Here is a 15,806-nt window from a genome sequence, read left to right as displayed (position 1 = left end):
ACGTGACAAACAGCCACCTGTCTTAATTCACGATATGTTTACTAAATAATGGTACAAAGTAACTTTCCAACGATGCATCATCATTCTCCATCTCAAAACCCCACACAATTTGCAACAATGAAAACTACTTCCTTCGAAGCCAGAATTGAACCAGCGAACGCAAGGATGCCTACAAATTATCAACCTACAGTCCTCCCTCTACCAACTGAGCTATCGAAGAGAACACAGCATTTAAATGGTAATGAATAACCACGGAACCTGATGCCCAAGAGCGTTTTTTCCTCCATATCTGAAGAACAAGTAAACAGTGTTCTATTACAAAGTATTGAACGTGACAAACAGCCACCTGTCTTAATCTACATATATGTTAACTAAATAATGGTACAATGTAACTTTCCTATGATGCATCATCATTCTCCATCTCTATAAAAATCGTGATAACAATTTGCAACAATGAAAGTACTACTACAATCAACCTACAGTCCTCCGCTTTACCAACTAGCTATCAAGAAGAGAAAACAGCACTTAAATGGTAATGATAACTTCCAACATGATACCCAAGAGCGTTTTGTATCCTCCATATCTGAAGAACTAGTAAACACAGTACTTCTATTGCAAAGTTTTGAAGGTAAGAAACAGCCACCTGTCTTAATCTACGTATACTTTAACTAAATAATGGTACAAAGTAACTTTCCAATGATGTATCATCATTCTACCATCTCTATAACACAATTTTCAACAATGAAAACTACTTCCTTCGAGCGGAATTAAACCAGCCACCTAAGGATGCCTGCAATTATCAACCTACAGTCCTCCCCCTACCAACTGAGCTATCGAAGGGAAAGCAGCGCTTAAATGGTACGAATAACTAACCTTATAATTAAGAGCTGTTTTCATATAAATTACCAAAGTTTATATCTGAAGAATAACCAGGAACCTGATACCCAAGAGCGTTTGTATCCTCCATATCTGAAGAACAAGTAAACAGTGTTCTATTACAAAGTATTGAACGTGACAAACAGCCACCTGTCTTAATCTACATATATGTTAACTAAATAATGGTACAATGTAACTTTCCTATGATGCATCATCATTCTCCATCTCTATAACACCGTGAACAATTTGCAACAATGAAAAGTACTTCCTTCGCGGCGAGTTGAACCAGCGACCTAAGGATGCCTACAATTATCAACCTACAGTCCTCCGCTTACCAACTGAGCTATCGAAGGGAACACAGCACTTAAATGGTACGATAACCATGAACTTGATACCCAAGATTGTTATCCTCCATATCTGAAGAACTAGTAAACAGAGTCTTCTATTGCAAAGTTTTGTAGGTAAGAAACAGCCACCTGTCTTAATCTACGATAATTTTAACTAAATAATGGTACAAAGTAACTTTCCAATGATGTATCATCATTCTACCATCTCTATAACACAATTTGCAACGATGAAAACTACTTCCTTCGAGCCGGAATTAAAACCAGCCACCTAAGGATGCCTGCAATTATCAACCTACAGTCCTCCCCTACCAACTGAGCTATACGGGGAAAGCAGCGTTGAATGGTACGATAACCGCAACCTGATACCCAAGAGCTCTTTCGTATCCACCATATCTGAAGAATAACACAACCTTAAGCTTTGTATCTCCATATTGAGAATAAACTCTGATACCCAAGAGCGTTTGTATCCTCCATATCTGAGAACAAGTAAACAGTGTTCTATTACAAAGTATTGAACGTGACAAACAGCCACCTGTCTTAATCTACGATATGTTTACTAAATAATGGTACAAAGTAACTTTCCAATGATGCACATCATTCTCCATCTCTATAACACCGTACACAATTTGCAACAATGAAAAACTTCCTTCGAGCCAGAGTTGAACCAGCAACCTAAGGATGCGACAACTATCAACCTACAGTCCTCCCTCTACCAACTGAGCTATCGAAGAGAACACAGCATTTAAATGAGGATAACCACGGAAACCTGATGCCCAAGAGCGCTTTGTATCCTCCATATCTGAAGAACAAGTAAACAGTGTTCTATTACAAAGTATTGAACGTGACAAACAGCCACCTGTCTTAATCTACATATATGTTAACTAAATAATGGTACAATGTAACTTTCCTATGATGCATCATCATTCTCCATCTCTATAACACCGTGACACAATTTGCAACAATGAAAAGTACTTCCTTCGGAGCGGAGTTGAACCAGGGACCTAAGGATGCCTACACTTTATCAACCTACAGTCCCCGCTTCTACCAACTGAGCTATCGAAGGAACGCAAGCACTTAAATGGTAATAACCACAAAACTATAACCAAGAGCTTTTATTCATATTAAGAATAACCACGAACCTGATACCAGACTTTATTCCATATTAACTAGTAAACAGATTCTATTGCAAAGTTTTGAAGGTAAGAAACAGCACCTGTCTTAATCTAATATTTTAAACTAAATAAGGCAAAAAATTTCCAATGATGTATCATCATTCTACCATCTCTATAACACAATTTGCAACGATGAAAACCCTACTTCGAGCCGAATTAAACCAGCCACCTAAGGATGCCTGCAATTATCAACCTACAGTCCTCCCCTACCAACTGAGCTATCGAAGGGAAAGCAGCTTTGAATGGTACGATAAACCAACCTTATACCCAAGAGCGTTTGTATCCTCCATATCTGAAGAATAACCTATATACTAATTTTCTATATCTGAAGAATAACCACGGAACCTGATACCCAAGAGCGTTTGTATCCTCCATATCTGAAGAACAAGTAAACAGTGTTCTATTACAAAGTATTGAACGTGACAAACAGCCACCTGTCTTAATCTAATATATGTTAACTAAATAATGGTACAATGTAACTTTCCTATGATGCATCATCATTCTCCATCTCTATAACACCGTGACACAATTTGCAACAATGAAAAGTACTTCCTTTGAGCCGGAAGTTTAACCACGATGTGCTACACTTATCAACCTACAGTCCTCCGCTTACCAACTGAGCTATCGAAGGAACACAGCACTTAAATGGTACTATAAACGAAACCTGATACCCAAGAGCGTTTGTATCCTCCATATCTGAAGAACTAGTAAACAGAGTCTTCTATTGCAAAGTTTTGAAGGTAAGAAACAGCCACCTGTCTTAATTCACGTATACTTTAACTAAATAATGGTACAAAGTAACTTTCCAATGATGTATCATCATTCTACCATCTCTATAACACAATTTGCAAACGATGAAAACTACTTCCTTCGAGCCGAATTAAACCAGCCACCTAAGGATGCCTGCAATTATCAACCTACCGTCCTCCCCTACCAACTGAGCTATCGAAGGAAACAGCAGCTTGAATGGTACGATAAACCACTTTAATCACCTAAGAGCGTTGTATTCCATATCTGAGAATAACACCTATACTAAGATTTGTATTCATATTAATAAACGAACTATACCCAAGAGCGTTTGTATCCTCCATATCTGAAGAACAAGTAAACAGTGTTCTATTACAAAGTATTGAACGTGACAAACAGCCACCTGTCTTAATCTACGTATATGTTTACTAAATAATGGTACAAAGTAACTTTCCAATGATGCAATCATTCTCCATCTCTATAACACCGTGACACAATTTGCAACAATGAAAACTACTTCCTTCGAGCCAGAGTTGAACCAGCAACCTAAGGATGCCTACAACTATCAACCTACAGTCCTCCCCTCTACCAACTGAGCTATCGAAGAGAACACAGCATTTAAATGGTACGATAACCACGGAACCTGATGCCCAAGAGCGTTTGTATCCTCCATATCTGAAGAACAAGTAAACAGTGTTCTATTACAAAGTATTGAACGTGACAAACAGCCACCTGTCTTAATCTACATATATGTTAACTAAATAATGGTACAATGTAACTTTCCTATGATGCATCATCATTCTCCATCTCTATAACACCGTGACACAATTTGCAACAATGAAAAGTACTTCCTTCGAGCCGGAGTTGAACCAGCGACCTAAGGATGCCTACACTTATCAACCTACAGTCCTCCGCTCTACCAACTGAGCTATCGAAGGGAACGCATCACTTAAATGGTACGATAACCGCCGAACCTGATACCCAAGAGCGTTTGTATCCTCCATATCTGAAGAATAACCACGGAACCTGATACCCAAGAGCGTTTGTATCCTCCATATCTGAAGAACTAGTAAACAGAGTCTTCTATTGCAAAGTTTTGAAGGTAAGAAACAGCCACCTGTCTTAATCTACGTATACTTTAACTAAATAATGGTACAAAGTAACTTTCCAATGATGTATCATCATTCTACCATCTCTATAACACAATTTGCAACGATGAAAACTACTTCCTTCGAGCCGGAATTAAACCAGCCACCTAAGGATGCCTGCAATTATCAACCTACAGTCCTCCCCTCTACCAACTGAGCTATCGAAGGGAAAGCAGCGCTTGAATGGTACGATAACCGCGAACCTGATACCATTAAGAGCGCTTGTATCCTCCATATCTTAAGAATAACCAACCTGATACCTAAGAGCGCTTTTGTATCCTCCATATCTGAAGAATAACCACGGAATCTGATACCCAAGAGCGTTTGTATCCTCCATATCTGAAGAACAAGTAAACAGTGTTCTATTACAAAGTATTGAACGTGACAAACAGCCACCTGTCTTAATCTACGTATATGTTAACTAAATAATGGTACAAAGTAACTTCTATATGATGCATTATCATTCTCCATCTCTATAACACCGTGACACAATTTGCAACAATGAAAACTACTTCCTTCGAGCCAGAGTTGAACCAGCAACCTAAGGATGCCTACAACTATCAACCTACAGTCCTCCGCTCTACCAACTGAGCTATCGAAGAGAACACAGCATTTAAATGGTACGATAACCACGGAACCTGATGCCCAAGAGCGTTTGTATCCTCCATATCTGAAGAACAAGTAAACAGTGTTCTATTACAAAGTATTGAACGTGACAAACAGCCACCTGTCTTAATCTACATATATGTTAACTAAATAATGGTACAAAGTAACTTTCCAACGACGCTTCATCATTCTCCATCTCCATAACACAATTTGCAACAATAAAAACTACTGCCTTTGAGCCGGAATTAAACCAGCAACCTAAGGATGCCTACAACTATCAACCTACAGTCCTCCGCTCTACCAACTGAGCTATCGAAGGGAACACGTAACTTAAATGGTACGATAACCGCCGAACCTGATACCCAAGACGGTTTTTTATTCTCCATATCTGAAGAACTAGTAACAAGTTCTATTGCAAAGTTTTGAAGGTAACAGCCACCTGTCTTAATCTACGTATATTTTAACTAAATAATGGTACAAAGTAACTTTCCAATGATGTATCATCATTTCCATCTTATAACACAATTTACAATGAAAACTACTTCCTTCGAGCCGAATTAAACCAGCCAACTAAGGATGCCTGCAACTATCAACCTACAGTCCTCCCTACCAACTGAGCTATCGAAGAGAACACATAACTTAAATGGTACGATAACCAATGAACCTGATACCCAAGAGCGCTTTGTATCCTCCATATCTGAAGAACAAGTAAACAGTGTTCTATTACAAAGTATTGAACGTGACAAACAGCCACCTGTCTTAATCTACATATATGTTAACTAAATAATGGTACAATGTAACTTTCCTATGATGCATCATCATTCTCCATCTCTATAACACCGTGACACAATTTGCAACAATGAAAACTACTTCCTTCGAGCCGGAGTTGAACCAGCAACCTAAGGATGCCTACAATTATCAACCTACAGTCCTCCGCTCTACCAACTGAGCTATCGAAGGGAACGCAGCACTTAAATGGTACGATAACCGAACCTGATACTAAGAGCTTTGTATCTATATTAAAATAACCAACCTGATAATCAAGAGCGTTTGTATCCTCCATATCTGAAGAATAACCACGGAACCTGATACCCAAGAGCGTTTGTATCCTCCATATCTGAAGAACAAGTAAACAGTGTTCTATTACAAAGTATTGAACGTGACAAACAGCCACCTGTCTTAATCTACATGATATGTTTACTAAATAATGGTACAAAGTAACTTCTGCACGCATCATCACTTCCATCTCTATAACACAATTTGCAAACAATGAAAACTACTTCCTTCGAGCCAGAATTAAACCAGCGAACCTAAGGATGCCTGCAATTATCAACCTACAGTCCTCCTCTACCAACTGAGCTATCGAAGAGAACACAGCATGTAAAATGGTACGATAACCACGGAACCTGATACCCAAGAGCGTTTGTATCCTCCATATCTGAAGAACAAGTAAACAGTGTTTTAATATATTTATAAAAACCATCCTGACTATATATATGTTAACTAAATTGTAATTTTATTATCATCATTTCCATCTCTATAACACCTACACAATTTGCAACAATGAAAAGTACTTCCTTCGAGCCGGAGTTAAACCAGCCACCTAAGGATGCCTACAATTATCAACCTACAGTCCTCCCTCTACCAACTGAGCTATCGAAGGGAACGCAGCACTTAAATGGTACAATAACCAACCTGATACCCAAGAGCTGTATCTATATTAGAATAACACGAACCTGATACCCAAAGAGCGTTTGTATCCTCCATATCTGAAGAATAACCACGGAATCTGATACCCAAGAGCGTTTGTATCCTCCATATCTGAAGAACAAGTAAACAGTGTTCTATTACAAAGTATTGAACGTGACAAACAGCCACCTGTCTTAATCTACGTATATGTTTACTAAATAATGGTACAAAGTAACTTTCCAACGACGCTTCATCACTCTCCATCTCCATAACACAATTTGCAACAATGAAAACTATTTCCTTTGAGCCAGAAATGAACCAGCGACCTAATGATGCCTGCAATTATCAACCTACAGTCCTCCCCTCTACCAACTGAGCTATCGAAGAGAACACAGCATTTAAATGGTACGATAACCACGGAACCTGATGCCCAAGAGCGTTTGTATCCTCCATATCTGAAGAACAAGTAAACAGTGTTTTATTACAAAGTATTGAACGTGACAAACAGCCACCTGTCTTAATCTACATATATGTTAACTAAATAATGGTACAATGTAACTTTCCTATGATGCATCATCATTCTCCATCTCTATAACACCGTGACACAATTTGCAACAATGAAAAGTACTTCCTTCGAGCCGGAGTTGAACCAGCGACCTAAGGATGCCTACACTTATCAACCTACAGTCCTCCGCTCTACCAACTGAGCTATCGAAGGGAACACAGCACTTAAATGGTACGATAACCGCCGAACCTGATACCCAAGAGCGTTTGTATCCTCCATATCTGAAGAACTAGTAAACAGAGTCTTCTATTGCAAAGTTTTGAAGGTAAGAAACAGCCACCTGTCTTAATCTACGTATACTTTAACTAAATAATGGTACAAAGTAACTTTCCAATGATGTATCATCATTCTACCATCTCTATAACACAATTTGCAACGATGAAAACTACTTCCTTCGAGCCGGAATTAAACCAGCCACCTAAGGATGCCTGCAATTATCAACCTACAGTCCTCCCCTCTACCAACTGAGCTATCGAAGGGAAAGCAGCGCTTGAATGGTACGATAACCGCCGAACCTGATACCCATCATCATGATCATCATTCTCCATCTCTATAACACAATTTGCAACAATAAAAACTACTGCCTTTGAGCCGGAATTAAACCAGCAACCTAAGGATGCCTGCAATTATCAACCTACAGTCCTCCCCTCTACCAACTGAGCTATCGAAGAGAACACAGCATTTAAATGGTACGATAACCACGGAACCTGATGCCCAAGAGCGTTTGTATCCTCCATATCTGAAGAACAAGTAAACAGTGTTCTATTACAAAGTATTGAACGTGACAAACAGCCACCTGTCTTAATCTACATATATGTTAACTAAATAATGGTACAATGTAACTTTCCTATGATGCATCATCATTCTCCATCTCTATAACACCGTGACACAATTTGCAACAATGAAAACAACTTGCCCAAGAGCGTTTGTATCCTCCATATCTGAAGAACAAGTAAACAGTGTTCTATTACAAAGTTTTGAACGTGACAAACAGCCACCTGTCTTAATCTACATATATGTTAACTAAATAATGGTACAATGTAACTTTCCAATGATGCATCATCATTCTCCATCTCTATAACACCGTGACACAATTTGCAACAATGAAAACTACTTCCTTCGAGCCAGAGTTGAACCAGCGACCTAAGGATGCCTACAACTATCAACCTACAGTCCTCCGCTCTACCAACTGAGCTATCGAAGGGAACACAGCACTTAAATGGTACGATAACCGCCGAACCTGATACCCAAGACCGTTTTTATTCTCCATATCTGAAGAACTAGTAAACAGAGTCTTCTATTGCAAAGTTTTGAAGGTAAGAAACAGCCACCTGTCTTAATCTACGTATACTTTAACTAAATAATGGTACAAAGTAACTTTCCAATGATGTATCGTCATTCTACCATCTCTATAACACAATTTGCAACGATGAAAACTACTTCCTTCGAGCCGGAATTAAACCAGCCACCTAAGGATGCCTGCAACTATCAACCTACAGTCCTCCCCTCTACCAACTGAGCTATCGAAGAGAACACATAACTTAAATGGTACGATAACCACGGAACCTGATGCCCAAGAGCGTTTGTATCCTCCATATCTGAAGAACAAGTAAACAGTGTTCTATTACAAAGTATTGAACGTGACAAACAGCCACCTGTCTTAATCTACATATATGTTAACTAAATAATGGTACAATGTAACTTTCCTATGATGCATCATCATTCTCCATCTCTATAACACCGTGACACAATTTGCAACAATGAAAAGTACTTCCTTCGAGCGCGAGTTGAACCAGCGACCTAAGGATGCCTACAATTATCAACCTACAGTCCTCCGCTCTACCAACTGAGCTATCGGAAGGAACGCAGCACTTAAATGGTACGATAAATAATCACTTAACCTGATACCCAAGACCGTTTGTATTCTCCATATCTGAAGAACTAGTAAACAGAGTCTTCTATTGCAAAGTTTTGAAGGTAAGAAACAGCCACCTGTCTTAATCTAATATACTTTAACTAAATAATGGTACAAAGTAACTTTCCAATGATGTATCATCATTCTACCATCTCTATAACACAATTTGCAACGATGAAAACTACTTCCTTCGAGCCGAATTAAACCAGCCACCTAAGGATGCCTGCAATTATCAACCTACAGTCCTCCCTCTTACCAACTGAGCTATCGAAGAGAAAGCATATAACTTAAATGGTAATGATAACCACGGAACCTGATACCCAAGAGCGCTTTGTATCCTCCATATCTGAAGAACAAGTAAACAGTGTTCTATTACAAAGTATTGAACGTGACAAACACCACCTGTCTTAATCTACATATATGTTAACTAAATAATGGTACAATGTAACTTTCATGATGCATCATCATTCTCCATCTCTATAACACGTACACAATTTGCAACAATAAAAATACTTCCTTCGAGCCGGAGTTAAACCAGCGAACCTAAGGATGCCTACAATTATCAACCTACAGTCCTCCATTTGAAGAATAACCACGAACCTGATACCCAAGAGCGTTTGTATCCTCCATATCTGAAGAATAACCACGGAACCTGATACCCAAGAGCGTTTGTATCCTCCATATCTGAAGAACAAGTAAACAGTGTTCTATTACAAAGTATTGAACGTGACAAACAGCCACCTGTCTTAATCTACATATATGTTAACTAAATAATGGTACAATGTAACTTTCCAATGATGCAATCATTCTCCATCTCTATAACACCGTGACACAATTTGCAACAATGAAAACTACTTCTTGAAGCCAGAGTTGAACCAGCGACCTAAGGATGCCTACAACTATCAACCTACAGTCCTCCCCTCTACCAACTGAGCTATCGAAGAGAACACAGCACTTAAATGGTACGATAACCAAACCTGATAACCAAGATGCTTGTATCCTCCATATCTGAAGAATAACCACGATTACTCAAGAGCGTTTGTATCCTCCATATCTGAAGAACAAGTAAACAGTGTTCTATTACAAAGTATTGAACGTGACAAACAGCCACCTGTCTTAATCTACATATATGTTAACTAAATAATGGTACAATGTAACTTTCCAATGATGCATCATCATTCTCCATCTCTATAACACCGTGACACAATTTGCAACAATGAAAACTACTTCCTTCGAGCCAGAGTTGAACCAGCGACCTAAGGATGCCTACAACTATCAACCTACAGTCCTCCGCTCTACCAACTGAGCTATCGAAGAGAACACAGCACTTAAATGGTACGATAACAAATCAATGAACCTGATACCCAAGAGCGTTTGTATCCTCCATATCTGAAGAACTAGTAAACAGAGTCTTCTATTGCAAAGTTTTGAAGGTAAGAAACAGCCACCTGTCTTAATCTACGTATACTTTAACTAAATAATGGTACAAAGTAACTTTCCAATGATGTATCATCATTCTACCATCTCTATAACACAATTTGCAACGATGAAAACTACTTCCTTCGAGCCGGAATTAAACCAGCCACCTAAGGATGCCTGCAACTATCAACCTACAGTCCTCCCCTCTACCAACTGAGCTATCGAAGAGAACACATAACTTAAATGGTACGATAACCACGGAACCTGATGCCCAAGAGCGTTTGTATCCTCCATATCTGAAGAACAAGTAAACAGTGTTCTATTACAAAGTATTGAACGTGACAAACAGCCACCTGTCTTAATCTACATATATGTTAACTAAATAATGGTACAATGTAACTTTCCTATGATGCATCATCATTCTCCATCTCTATAACACCGTGACACAATTTGCAACAATGAAAAGTACTTCCTTCGAGCCGGAGTTGAACCAGCGACCTAAGGATGCCTACACTTATCAACCTACAGTCCTCCGCTCTACCAACTGAGCTATCGAAGGGAACGCAGCACTTAAATGGTACGATAACCGCCGAACCTGATACCCAAGAGCGTTTGTATCCTCTCCATATCTGAAGAACTAGTAAACAGAGTCTTCTATTGCAAAGTTTTGAAGGTAAGAAACAGCCACCTGTCTTAATCTACGTATACTTTAACTAAATAATGGTACAAAGTAACTTTCCAATGATGTATCATCATTCTACCATCTCTATAACACAATTTGCAACGATGAAAACTACTTCCTTCGAGCCGGAATTAAACCAGCCACCTAAGGATGCTGCCAATTATCAACCTACAGTCCTCCCTCTACCAACTGAGCTATCGAAGAGCATAGCTTAAGTAGAATTGCGATAACCACGGAACCTGATGCCCAAGAGCGTTTGTATCCTCCATATCTGAAGAACAAGTAAACAGTGTTCTATTACAAAGTATTGAACGTGACAAACAGCCACCTGTCTTAATCTACATATATGTTAACTAAATAATGGTACAATGTAACTTTCCTATGATGCATCATCATTCTCCATCTCTATAACACCGTGACACAATTTGCAACAATGAAAAGTACTTCCTTCGAGCCGGAGTTGAACCAGCGACCTAAGGATGCCTACACTTATCAACCTACAGTCCTCCGGCTCTACCAACATAGCTATCAAAGGAACACAGCACTTAAATGATACGATAACTTAACCACGAACCTGATACCCAAGAGCGTTTGTATCCTCCATATCTGAAGAACTAGTAAACAGAGTCTTCTATTGCAAAGTTTTGAAGGTAACAAACAGCCACCTGTCTTAATCTACGTATACTTTAACTAAATAATGGTACAAAGTAACTTTCCAATGATGTATCATCATTCTACCATCTCTATAACACAATTTGCAACGATGAAAACTACTTCCTTCGAGCCGGAATTAAACCAGCCACCTAAGGATGCCTGCAATTATCAACCTACAGTCCTCCCCTCTACCAACTGAGCTATCGAAGGGAAAACAGCGCTTGAATGGTACGATAACCGCCGAACCTGATACCCATCATCATGATCATCATTCTCCATCTCTATAACACAATTTGCAACAATAAAAACTACTGCCTTTGAGCCGGAATTAAACCAGCAACCTAAGGATGCCTGCAATTATCAACCTACAGTCCTCCCCTCTACCAACTGAGCTATCGAAGAGAACACAGCATTTAAATGGTACGATAACCACGGAACCTGATGCCCAAGAGCGTTTGTATCCTCCATATCTGAAGAACAAGTAAACAGTGTTCTATTACAAAGTATTGAACGTGACAAACAGCCACCTGTCTTAATCTACATATATGTTAACTAAATAATGGTACAATGTAACTTTCCTATGATGCATCATCATTCTCCATCTCTATAACACCGTGACACAATTTGCAACAATGAAAACAACTTGCCCAAGAGCGTTTGTATCCTCCATATCTGAAGAACAAGTAAACAGTGTTCTATTACAAAGTTTTGAACGTGACAAACAGCCACCTGTCTTAATCTACATATATGTTAACTAAATAATGGTACAATGTAACTTTCCAATGATGCATCATCATTCTCCATCTCTATAACACCGTGACACAATTTGCAACAATGAAAACTACTTCCTTCGAGCCAGAGTTGAACCAGCGACCTAAGGATGCCTACAACTATCAACCTACAGTCCTCCGCTCTACCAACTGAGCTATCGAAGGGAACACAGCACTTAAATGGTACGATAACCGCCGAACCTGATACCCAAGACCGTTTTTATTCTCCATATCTGAAGAACTAGTAAACAGAGTCTTCTATTGCAAAGTTTTGAAGGTAAGAAACAGCCACCTGTCTTAATCTACGTATACTTTAACTAAATAATGGTACAAAGTAACTTTCCAATGATGTATCGTCATTCTACCATCTCTATAACACAATTTACGATGAAAACTACTTCGAGGCGAGGAATTAAACCAGCCACCTAAGGATGCCTGCAACTATCAACCTACAGTCCTCCCCTCTACCAACTGAGCTATCGAAGAGAACACATAACTTAAATGGTACGATAACCACGGAACCTGATGCCCAAGAGCGTTTGTATCCTCCATATCTGAAGAACAAGTAAACAGTGTTCTATTACAAAGTATTGAACGTGACAAACAGCCACCTGTCTTAATCTACATATATGTTAACTAAATAATGGTACAATGTAACTTTCCTATGATGCATCATCATTCTCCATCTCTATAACACCGTGACACAATTTGCAACAATGAAAAGTACTTCCTTCGAGCCGGAGTTGAACCAGCGACCTAAGGATGCCTACACTTATCAACCTACAGTCCTCCGCTTCAATAGCTATATCGAAGGGACACAGCACTTAAATGGTAAGATTAGCCGAACCTGATACCCAAGACCGTTTTTATTCTCCATATCTGAAGAACTAGTAAACAGAGTCTTCTATTGCAAAGTTTTGAAGGTAAGAAACAGCCACCTGTCTTAATCTCGTTATACTTTAACTAAATAATGGTACAAAGTAACTTTCCAATGATGTATCATCATTCTACCATCTCTATAACACAATTTGCAACGATGAAAACTACTTCTTGCGGCGAGGAATTAAACCAGCCACCTAAGGATGCCTGCAACTATCAACCTACAGTCCTCCCTCTACCAACTGAGCTATCGAAGAGAACACATAACTTAAATGGTACGATAACCACGGAACCTGATGCCCAAGAGCGTTTGTATCCTCCATATCTGAAGAACAAGTAAACAGTGTTCTATTACAAAGTATTGAACGTGACAAACAGCCACCTGTCTTAATCTACATATATGTTAACTAAATAATGGTACAATGTAACTTTCCTATGATGCATCATCATTCTCCATCTCATAAACACGTGACACAATTTGCAACAATGAAAAGTACTTCCTTCGAGCGAGGAGTTGAACCAGCGACCTAAGGATGCCTACACTTATCAACCTACAGTCCTCCCTCTACCAACTGAGCTATCGGAGAGCACTTAAATATGGATAACAGCAAACCTGATACCCAAGAGCGTTTGTATCCTCCATATCTGAAGAACTAGTAAACAGAGTCTTCTATTGCAAAGTTTTGAAGGTAACAAACAGCCACCTGTCTTAATCTACGTATACTTTAACTAAATAATGGTACAAAGTAACTTTCCAATGATGTATCATCATTCTCCATCTCTATAACACAATTTGCAACAATAAAAACTACTGCCTTTGAGCCGGAATTAAACCAGCCACCTAAGGATGCCTGCAATTATCAACCTACAGTCCTCCGCTCTACCAACTGAGCTATCGAAGGGAAAGCAGCGTAGAATGGTACGATAACGAACCTGATTCCCATCATCATGATCATCATTCTCCATCTCTATAACACAATTTGCAACAATGAAAACTACTGCCTTTGAGCCGGAATTAAACCAGCAACCTAAGGATGCCTGCAATTATCAACCTACAGTCCTCCCCTCTACCAACTGAGCTATCGAAGAGAACACAGCATTTAAATGGTACGATAACCACGGAACCTGATGCCCAAGAGCGTTTGTATCCTCCATATCTGAAGAACAAGTAAACAGTGTTCTATTACAAAGTATTGAACGTGACAAACAGCCACCTGTCTTAATCTACATATATGTTAACTAAATAATGGTACAATGTAACTTTCCAATGATGCATCATCATTCTCCATCTCTATAACACCGTGACACAATTTGCAACAATGAAAAGTACTTCCTTCGAGCCGGAGTTGAACCAGCGACCTAAGGATGCCTACACTTATCATCCTTATCGCTCCTGAAGAATAACCACGAACCTTACAAGCGTTTGTATCTCCATATCTGAAGAATAACCACGGAACCTGATACCCAAGAGCGTTTGTACCCTCCATATCTGAAGAACAAGTAAACAGTGTTCTATTACAAAGTTTTGAACGTGACAAACAGCCACCTGTCTTAATCTACGTATATGTTAACTAAATAATGGTACAATGTAACTTTCCAATGATGCATATCATTCTCCATCTCTATAACACCGTGACACAATTTGCAACAATGAAAACTACTTCCTTCGAGCCAGAGTTGAACCAGCGACCTAAGGATGCCTACAACTATCAACCTACAGTCCTCCGCTCTACCAACTGAGCTATCGAAGGGAACATGCACTTAAATGGTACGATAACCGCCAACCTGATATTCAAAGGCGTTTGTATCCTCCATATCTGAAGAATAACCACGGAACCTGATACCCAAAAAGCGTTTGTATCCTCCATATCTGAAGAACAAGTAAACAGTGTTCTATTACAAAGTATTGAACGTGACAAACAGCCACCTGTCTTAATCTACATATATGTTAACTAAATAATGGTACAATGTAACTTTCCTATGATGCATCATCATTCTCCATCTCTATAACACCGTGACACAATTTGCAACAATGAAAAGCACTTCCTTCGAGCCGGAGTTGAACCAGCGACCTAAGGATGCCTACAACTATCAACCTACAGTCCTCCGCTCTACCAAATGAGCTATCGAAGGGAACACTGCACTTAAATGGTACAATAACCGCCGAACCTGATACCCAAGAGCGTTTGTATCCTCCATATCTGAAGAACTAGTAAACAGAGTCTTCTATTGCAAAGTTTTGAAGGTAAGAAACAGCCACCTGTCTTAATCTACGTATACTTTAACTAAATAATGGTACAAAGTAACTTTCCAATGATGTATCATCATTCTACCATC

At 39.1% G+C, this 15,806-nt stretch overlaps 14 non-coding genes across 14 annotated transcripts; all 14 read right to left on the bottom strand.

Moving 5' to 3' along the window:
- Window positions 1-3,991: 3,991 nt before the first annotated feature.
- On the bottom strand, window positions 3,992-4,080 carry trnay-gua. The gene is given in 2 exon segments: window positions 3,992-4,027; window positions 4,044-4,080. It is a non-coding gene; the product is annotated as a tRNA-Tyr (tRNA).
- Window positions 4,081-4,369: 289 nt separating this feature from the next.
- Window positions 4,370-4,458, bottom strand: trnay-gua. The gene is given in 2 exon segments: window positions 4,370-4,405; window positions 4,422-4,458. It is a non-coding gene; the product is annotated as a tRNA-Tyr (tRNA).
- A 344-nt stretch (window positions 4,459-4,802) lies between these two features.
- Window positions 4,803-4,892, bottom strand: trnay-gua. Its single transcript is given in 2 exon segments — window positions 4,803-4,839; window positions 4,856-4,892. It is a non-coding gene; the product is annotated as a tRNA-Tyr (tRNA).
- A 234-nt stretch (window positions 4,893-5,126) lies between these two features.
- Window positions 5,127-5,215, bottom strand: trnay-gua. Its single transcript is given in 2 exon segments — window positions 5,127-5,162; window positions 5,179-5,215. It is a non-coding gene; the product is annotated as a tRNA-Tyr (tRNA).
- A 552-nt stretch (window positions 5,216-5,767) lies between these two features.
- trnay-gua lies at window positions 5,768-5,856 on the bottom strand. Its single transcript is given in 2 exon segments — window positions 5,768-5,803; window positions 5,820-5,856. It is a non-coding gene; the product is annotated as a tRNA-Tyr (tRNA).
- A 1,358-nt stretch (window positions 5,857-7,214) lies between these two features.
- Window positions 7,215-7,303, bottom strand: trnay-gua. The gene is given in 2 exon segments: window positions 7,215-7,250; window positions 7,267-7,303. It is a non-coding gene; the product is annotated as a tRNA-Tyr (tRNA).
- Window positions 7,304-7,540: 237 nt separating this feature from the next.
- Window positions 7,541-7,629, bottom strand: trnay-gua. The gene is given in 2 exon segments: window positions 7,541-7,576; window positions 7,593-7,629. It is a non-coding gene; the product is annotated as a tRNA-Tyr (tRNA).
- Window positions 7,630-8,265: 636 nt separating this feature from the next.
- trnay-gua lies at window positions 8,266-8,354 on the bottom strand. The gene is given in 2 exon segments: window positions 8,266-8,301; window positions 8,318-8,354. It is a non-coding gene; the product is annotated as a tRNA-Tyr (tRNA).
- A 1,938-nt stretch (window positions 8,355-10,292) lies between these two features.
- On the bottom strand, window positions 10,293-10,382 carry trnay-gua. Its single transcript is given in 2 exon segments — window positions 10,293-10,329; window positions 10,346-10,382. It is a non-coding gene; the product is annotated as a tRNA-Tyr (tRNA).
- A 572-nt stretch (window positions 10,383-10,954) lies between these two features.
- Window positions 10,955-11,043, bottom strand: trnay-gua. The gene is given in 2 exon segments: window positions 10,955-10,990; window positions 11,007-11,043. It is a non-coding gene; the product is annotated as a tRNA-Tyr (tRNA).
- An 898-nt stretch (window positions 11,044-11,941) lies between these two features.
- Window positions 11,942-12,030, bottom strand: trnay-gua. Its single transcript is given in 2 exon segments — window positions 11,942-11,977; window positions 11,994-12,030. It is a non-coding gene; the product is annotated as a tRNA-Tyr (tRNA).
- Window positions 12,031-12,666: 636 nt separating this feature from the next.
- Window positions 12,667-12,755, bottom strand: trnay-gua. Its single transcript is given in 2 exon segments — window positions 12,667-12,702; window positions 12,719-12,755. It is a non-coding gene; the product is annotated as a tRNA-Tyr (tRNA).
- Window positions 12,756-15,131: 2,376 nt separating this feature from the next.
- Window positions 15,132-15,220, bottom strand: trnay-gua. The gene is given in 2 exon segments: window positions 15,132-15,167; window positions 15,184-15,220. It is a non-coding gene; the product is annotated as a tRNA-Tyr (tRNA).
- Window positions 15,221-15,513: 293 nt separating this feature from the next.
- trnay-gua lies at window positions 15,514-15,602 on the bottom strand. Its single transcript is given in 2 exon segments — window positions 15,514-15,549; window positions 15,566-15,602. It is a non-coding gene; the product is annotated as a tRNA-Tyr (tRNA).
- Window positions 15,603-15,806: the final 204 nt, after the last annotated feature.

This window comes from Perca fluviatilis, chromosome 7 (assembly GCF_010015445.1).
Source record: "Perca fluviatilis chromosome 7, GENO_Pfluv_1.0, whole genome shotgun sequence".
Lineage (NCBI taxonomy): Eukaryota > Metazoa > Chordata > Actinopteri > Perciformes > Percidae > Perca > Perca fluviatilis.
The sequence above is the reverse complement of the archived record's forward strand: the minus strand, read 5'-3'. Positions and strand labels throughout refer to the sequence as shown.